The following is a 7,487-nucleotide window of genomic DNA, read 5'->3' on the forward strand; positions in this document are numbered from 1 at the left end:
AAATGGTGTGTTGCTTTTGCTACTCCAGCGTGGGTTTTGGGGGGTAACTATAGGTATAGCCTGTATTTAACCGCTGTTTTTTAAAGGGCTCGTCTCAAATCCAGTCATCTTGTATTGGGGTAAATACAGTCATCCCATATCAGACTAGAACTGATTCCATTACCTGTCTTCTTCCTGTCTTCTGTGACAAGGAGTATCGTCCACTTTGTGACTGACCCACGTGAGGTTTGAGCTCTGCAGAATTAGGAAATGGTCCCCGATTTCTTGTAACGGAAACTCCTCCAAATTATTGCACACCGCGTTAAGTGTGGTGTGTGGCCATTGGGATAGGCATGGCTGTTGGGGTGGGCGCATGCATCCTCAAGAATCATGTTATTGTTGGAATAGCCTTCCAGAAGTGCAAGTAATCTTTAGGAGAATCCCTTAGTATGAGCCATCAATTAACCAAGGATACCTCTGTGTGTCTCAGCAGAAATCACCTAGTCAATCCTGATAACAACAACAACACACTTTGTTAGCCGCCCCATAACACATTGTTCTCTCACAACATTAAAGAACATCCAATAAAAGCACAAAAAACATTGTATAAAAATCACAACACAAAGTGAAAAAAACAATATAAAACAATTTTAAAACTTTTTTTAAAATTAATTTTTTAAAGACTGAGTGAATAGAAAGCTCTTCACCTAGAGATTTCCCAGACAGCAGGCTTTACTGAGAGGCTCACTGTGAGTTCGAATTTGTAAAAAAAAACACCCTGACGCAAAAAGCGGATTTTGCCACCCCAGACATAAATCAGCCGCAATGCACAAGGAAAAACCTGAATTGTGCCTAAAGTGCTCCCCGATGATATCTTGCACGTGTGGTCCCAAAAAATGGGGTTCGTGCCTGCCGTGCAAGAGTCAGTGAGCGCACCAAGGGTAGAAATCTTTCCCAGTTTATTCTGCGCAGAACAAAGGCGCTGAGGATCACTCCCAAAGCAAGCACAGACAGCACACTTCGCATCAGTCTTAGATAGGAAAACTTCCAAAGTTCCAGTGACACCAGGACTCCGCTCGCCCCCCTCCCATCTCTGCTAGTCCTGAGGCATTTTGATAAACGTGGGCTAACATTGCACGATCGTTGCACGATCCCTCGGGCTCCTGAGTGTCACTTTCTGTGTGTATTCCTTTATCTCCCGCGGTTACAGAACAAAGAGCCATTTCTCCAGGCTTTCTTAGGGGAAACAGAGGGGATTCATACAGGAAGGGCTAATCTGTTGCAAGCTAAGCAGGCAGCTAGATGCCAAGTCCACCCTTTAGCTTAGTGACCTGACATGGGGGGCGGCGGGGGGAGGGGGGAAGCAGTACCCTGGACTTCGGTTATAATTATGTAACTGGATCATAATTCTATGACTAATTGTGTAGTATTCTAGCAACCATTATTAATTAATTTAATCAATGTTTATTATTGATTTATTGACTTTGCAATGATAAATGTGCAGCTCCCTAATTCTTTATGTGGCCTGGGTGGAGTTTCTTCTGTGAAAACTGCACAGTCCCACCCTCCCACCAGCACCATTCTCATAGTTCAGTGCTTTGCTCTGCTCAGCACTGTGTGTGTGTGGGTGCATGGCAGGGGGTCCTTAGGGAAACAGATCTCTCTTGAGGCTCTGCACCATCTTGGAAGATGTGTGCAGAGTGCTGCTGGGAAGTGCAGCCCTCCCCAGCGCTTTCCCCACAGAGCTCTTGAGGGTGGGCTCCATCTCTCTTGAAGCCCCACCACCACCAGCAGCACTGAGAAAAGCCCAGCCCTGTGCAGAGGCCAGCACAGGGGGAAAAGGCTCTCGCATGGAAGGGTTTTTGCCCAAGAGGGCCCCTGCTTCAGAAACAGTGGAGATCGCTGATGCAGACTCCAACCCCCCACCCCACACTCCACCCCATTGCTCAAAAGAGAGAGAATACAACCCTGGAGGAACTCAGCTGAGAATGGACCACACCTTATTACTGTCACTCAGTCTACAGGTGTGTGTCCTCCAGCTCCATTTGCAGCAGATGAAACTCCGTCCACAGTCTACCCCTCTAAGGAAATCACAGCAGCAAAGGAAGGCAGGGCCGTTTCCGGGCCTGGTGGTTGGGAGAACAAAACCTGGACGGAAAACTGCCTCCAGGGAGTTACTTTGGAAGCCCTCTTGTGCAAGCCCTCTTTTGCTTCACACAGCACACTTTTGAACAGCACGTACGACTGGGAATGCAATGCATGTACGCAAACGCATCTGTCATTCATGTCCGTGGAGCAGAGAGCCAGGACTGACTGTAGCTCTGGTGCAGAAACCCAGTTTTCTGTGGCATAGTGTGTGAAATGGCCTCTTGGCCACAGAATACATACGGTCCCCTCCATCAAAGCTCACACACAGTTCTAGGAGAACCAGGAGCACACGGTGTGTGTGTGTGTGTCTGGTGCAACCATCATGCTTCTCTTCCGTTAGCATCTACAGTCCGATCAGAAATGGTTGGGGCACCGTAGATATTTCTTCACAATAGGAAGCTGCCTTAAACCAAGCGAGACTTTGGGCCCATCTAGCTCAGCACTGTCCACACTGACTGCCCGGAGCTCTCCAAAGTTTCAGGCAGGAGTCTCTCCCGCTTTTCAACTAAAGAAGTTACCAAAGCAGTTTACACAGAAAAATAAACAGTAAATAAATAAGATGGTTCCCTGTCCCAAAGGGGCTCACAGTCTACAAAAAGAAACACAAGGTAGACCCCAGCAACAGCCATGGCAGGGATGCTGTGCTGGGGTTGGAACGAGCTAGCCGCTCTCCCCCTGCTAAATCACCCCTCCAAATGCAAGCAAAGCTGGACCCTGCTTAGCACAATGCATGCTTGCTCCCACAGAACTAGACGGAATCTGGCATACCCTGCTTTAGAATATGCACCGAGCAAGGGGTTGGACGAGGAGACCTCCAGGGTCCCCTCCAACTGCAACGTTCAATGATTCCATAGGGTTTGTGGCTGATGCCCACTTTGACCAGTGGTAGTGAAAAGCACTTTTGCCCCTTGGGTGGGAAAGTAGGTTGATGGTCAGGGTAAAACAATGTCAAATAGGAACTTAAGTTTGGGCGGGGTATAAATTTAATATACAAACAAACAAACAAACAAACAGGGACTTAGGCGGTATATATGATCTCTACAATTTAGCCGGTTGTATTTCTAACTCTCCATGGCGCTTTCCAGATTTACCATGGCTAGAACTGTGGTGAAAGGCTTCGGCTGGGCGCTTTCCAGACTAGACCCTACAACGGGGGCAGGACGAATCTCGGAAGGGTGCTTCCACACTTCCTGCGTCCTGACACCGCAGTCCCTACGGGGACAGCAGGGGGCCGTTCACATTTCTGATGCCTTGTTGCAAATGTAATTGCTGCGATATAGAGCAAGGAGGTCATACATCCGGCGTGAAAAAGTTGCTTTTTCCGGGTTGTTATTTGCTGCAAGACTGCTCCCCTTACTGTTTACGTTCCAAATGCGACTTGCCCGAACGGAGGCATTTTGCTGCTGTTCCAGCAGCTGGTCTGGAAAGCGCCCCTGGCAGGATCGAATTGAAAATGATCCCCAGAATCTACAATGGGAAAATACAGCTACTTTTTTGCAGCGGACATACAACGTTATAGCACTAAATTGCAGTGATAAAATCCAACATGAGGCATCCGAAATGTGAACAGCACTCTGTGGACAGAGTAGGGACTGCAGTGTCATAACACAGCACGTATGGAAAGACACTTAGCAGATACGTTGTGACAGTGTTGTAGTGGTTAATCAGGAAGTGCCCATTGCAGCACTATACTATCTTCTGCAAACTCAGAAAAATATGGACTATCAGCAAATTATCAGCAAAGCAGCTTCTGTGCCAGAATTTAGATCTGCCCAATCTTGCCCAGTTCTGCATAGCAAATATCTGCCATATCAGCATTTGGGCCAAACTTGTATGTGTGACTGTAACACCCATGATGCAATGCTGGCATGATGGAATCACGCATGCACCAAAGTATCTGAGGCTTTAGTTTCTGGGGAATTATTGGTAATATGAACATGGGGCTGGAGACACAGACAAAACCATTTCCCAAAGTTGGTGGACAACAGTATATTCCTGAATTTTGCGCAAAGACAACGAAAGAGGCACAACACAGTCCAGTTGTGCTGTGCTTCCTGGGAACCAGTGCGGAGCAAAACTCACATCCGCTGCCCAGGGATAACTTCAATGGGTAAGCAAGAGGTAGTGGGTGCTCCCCCCATCCCAAATATGTCCCAATTTAGGGTTGCCAACTGTCCCGCATTGCACTGGATGTCCCTATTTCCTGGGGGGAAATGCTCACCCCGTTCCGAACTCCATTTCTCCCGCATTTTGACTTTATCATTTGACTTTGTTATTTTACTTTTAATGCTGCTGCTGCTGCGTGGCGGCGGCAGGGATGGTGGCGAGAGCTCTGTGCCCATCTCCCAAACCACGGCAGGTGAGGTCGTGGTGGGCGGCGGGCGGGCTAGCTAGTGAACGTGCTGGAAGCAGGTGGAGAGAGCGGCAAAGGAAATCCTCGCTCGTGCCCGCCTTCTACTTTGAAACCAGCCAAGTAGATTTCAGGCCTTTGCGCGCACGCCTCCAGGTAGGTAGGTAGGTAGGTAGGTAGGAGATGCCTCCATCCTCCCAGGAGCCTGGCCAACCCTCTGCTTCCTTCCTGGCCAGGAACTGGGCTGGGTGAGACCATGTGTGTGTGGGGCGGGGGGGTGCAGGGTCACCCCCCCTGCTGATTTCAGCTGGCCTAGTACCAGGGGTGTGGCCATCAATCACTGAGCCCGGGAGGACAAGCGTCTCACCGCTGCTGTGGCCCCAAGCACTGCCAGGGCCCACCAGAGAGAGGCTCGCCCAGGCTTCCCGGCCACACCTTCAGGGGGGCCGCCAGAGTCGCCCGTCCACCCCCATGACAGGCATGCTGCATTGGGTGTGCCATTGAGTCTGGCCGGGCAGCAAAAGAACTCATCCCCCCAGCCGACCCCAACAGCATTCAAGGAAGTGCCAGTGCAGCCGGCCGGCAGAGAGCTTGCCCGTCTTGTCTCTGGTGGCCACACAGCCCTGTGGATGACGCCGTGTGCAAGGTGTGTGGCCGGCGCACAGACAACCGCAGGAGAAGGGGGACTCCAGTTGAGCTTGCCCCATGGCCACTGGCGAGCCCCCTGGCACTGACCTCTCGCCCCATTCTTCAGCTTGTCTGCTACATAGTTTTGGGCAGGGAACGAAAACTCACCTGGCAGTTTTACAGACAGGGCTCCCCCCGCAATCCACTCCTGATTGGAGTGTGCCAGTCCACATATTCCTTGGATTTAACCCGGCCTTCCTGCGGGACAGGCTTTGTTTTTCTCTAAAGGGAGGCTGCGAATTCTGGCTTAGTTCGAGTTATGTGAGTTACGTCCGGGGTAAAAAAAAATCCTCTATTTCTAGCAGCTCTTGGGGGGAAAACTCCTGGGCTTCTGCTTTCTCCGAAGGTGTTGGTGGAGGTGCTGATGGCTATGCAAATGGTCCATCTAATCCCTTGAATTAAAATGCCTCGAATCTGCTGCGAAGCAGATTCGCTCTTCAGATACCCCAAGGCATAGAGCCCTGTGTGAAAAACCTCCTGGAAAGCAGACAGGAAGGTCTGGCCTGATCCACAAAGAGTATTTTCTAAGAGGGATGTGGCCCATTTTCTGAATCAGTTCGCAAATATCAAATTTGCCTCTGCCTGAAAAGAGAGAGAAAGAGAGAGAGAGAGAGAGAGGCCAAAGGCTGGGAAGCTCATTCAGCATTTGACATAAATTAGCCTGAAAGTTGGCTTAAAAGTACAGAGTCTAGGAGGTGGAGGCAGCAGAGTTTGCAGCAATAAAGGAAGGGGGAGAAGATGGAAGGCCTGAAGCCCCCCCTCCCTTCCTGGGCGCAGGAGCAGAGCAATCCCCCTAGGCATGCTTACTCTGAAGTAAGGTCTCTCCTAACGGCCTCATATCCATTCTGTCCCCTCTGCATAGGCGGCTGTTCTATAGCTGCTTCCTTCATAAACACAAAGTTATGTCGATTTAATTATTCGGAAACAACTCCATTCTGCAAACTTTCAACAAAGCTGAGCCAGTGTGGTGTAGTGGTTAGAGTGGTGGACTAGGACCAGGGAGACCTGAGTTCAAATCCCCATTCAGCCATGAGACTTGCTGGGTGACTCTGGGCCAGTCACTTCTCTCTCAGCCTAACCTACTTCACAGGGTTGTTGTGAGGAGAAACATAAGTATTTAGTACACCGCTCTGGGCTCCTTGGAGGAAGAGCAGGATATACATGTAAAAATAAAACAAAACAAAAGTTTCCTAAACTTTGGAATTTTCTCCTTCTCCTTTCGCTCCCTTTTCCTTTCTGATTCCACTCCCCACACTCCAGACAGGATCCCCGCTGGGACAAATTTCTAAACAACAAAACATAAAAGATATGGGACAGAATACAACAGAGGCTTTAATTATGAGTCTCTTCCTGTCATCATTTTTTTCTTGTCATAGCAAAATACTGTGATATTGCTATAGAAAAGAAAAGACATATTAATTCAAAGAAAGCTATAATGCAATTTAATGCAAGGAACCTTCCCCTACCGAACAAAAACCAGCATTATGGGGCAATTCAGGGGCAATTCATCACTAATCTTCCAGCAATTGATGGAGCCTCCTTGGTTTTATGGTACCCTGGACTTTCATTGTCTACAGCACTGGCACCTTCATGGACTTGTAGCGACCTTTCCCAGTCCAAGGTGTACATTAAATCCAAGCTCCTGTCAATGGCCAACATCCTAGCTCGACACTTGTGTAGGGCTGTTGTGCTAAGTCTGGCGCTTATTTGTTTTTATTTATTTAAAATATTTATACCCCGCCTTTCCAGTGCACTACTGCTTGGGGCAGCTCATAACAATGATAGATTCAAGATACAATAAAAGTATTAAAATTAACTAAACAAAAAAGTTGACAGATTACAAACCACAATCATTATTAGGTGCAAATTAAAGGTTATTTTAAAAGCTAAAAAACTGAAAATAATAAAAAGCTAAAGAACCTAACAGATATAACAACAAAAAAGGAGCATTAAAAATCCTCCTTAAAAAGGTATGTTTCAAGATGTTTTTTAAAAACACTGAGGGAGGGAGGATGGCGAAGCTCTTCAGGAAGGGTGTTCCAAAGCCAAGGGGCCACAACCGAAAAGGCCCTGTCTCTAGTCCCCGCCAACTGGATCTCTTTTAATGGCGGGGCCATAAGCAGGGCCTGAGATGATGAGCGGAGGGCCCTGGCAGGTTCATATGGGCGAATGTGGACCAACAGGTACCCCGGCCCCAAGCCGTGTAGGGCTTTAAGGGTCAAGACCAGCACCTTCAATCTAGCTCGGAAGTGGACCGGTAGCCAATGAAGCTTATGTAGGATGGATGTAATACTTGTGAAGCGACTTGCACCCATGAGCATCC

Source organism: Hemicordylus capensis, chromosome 6, assembly GCF_027244095.1.
Source record: "Hemicordylus capensis ecotype Gifberg chromosome 6, rHemCap1.1.pri, whole genome shotgun sequence".
NCBI lineage: Eukaryota > Metazoa > Chordata > Lepidosauria > Squamata > Cordylidae > Hemicordylus > Hemicordylus capensis.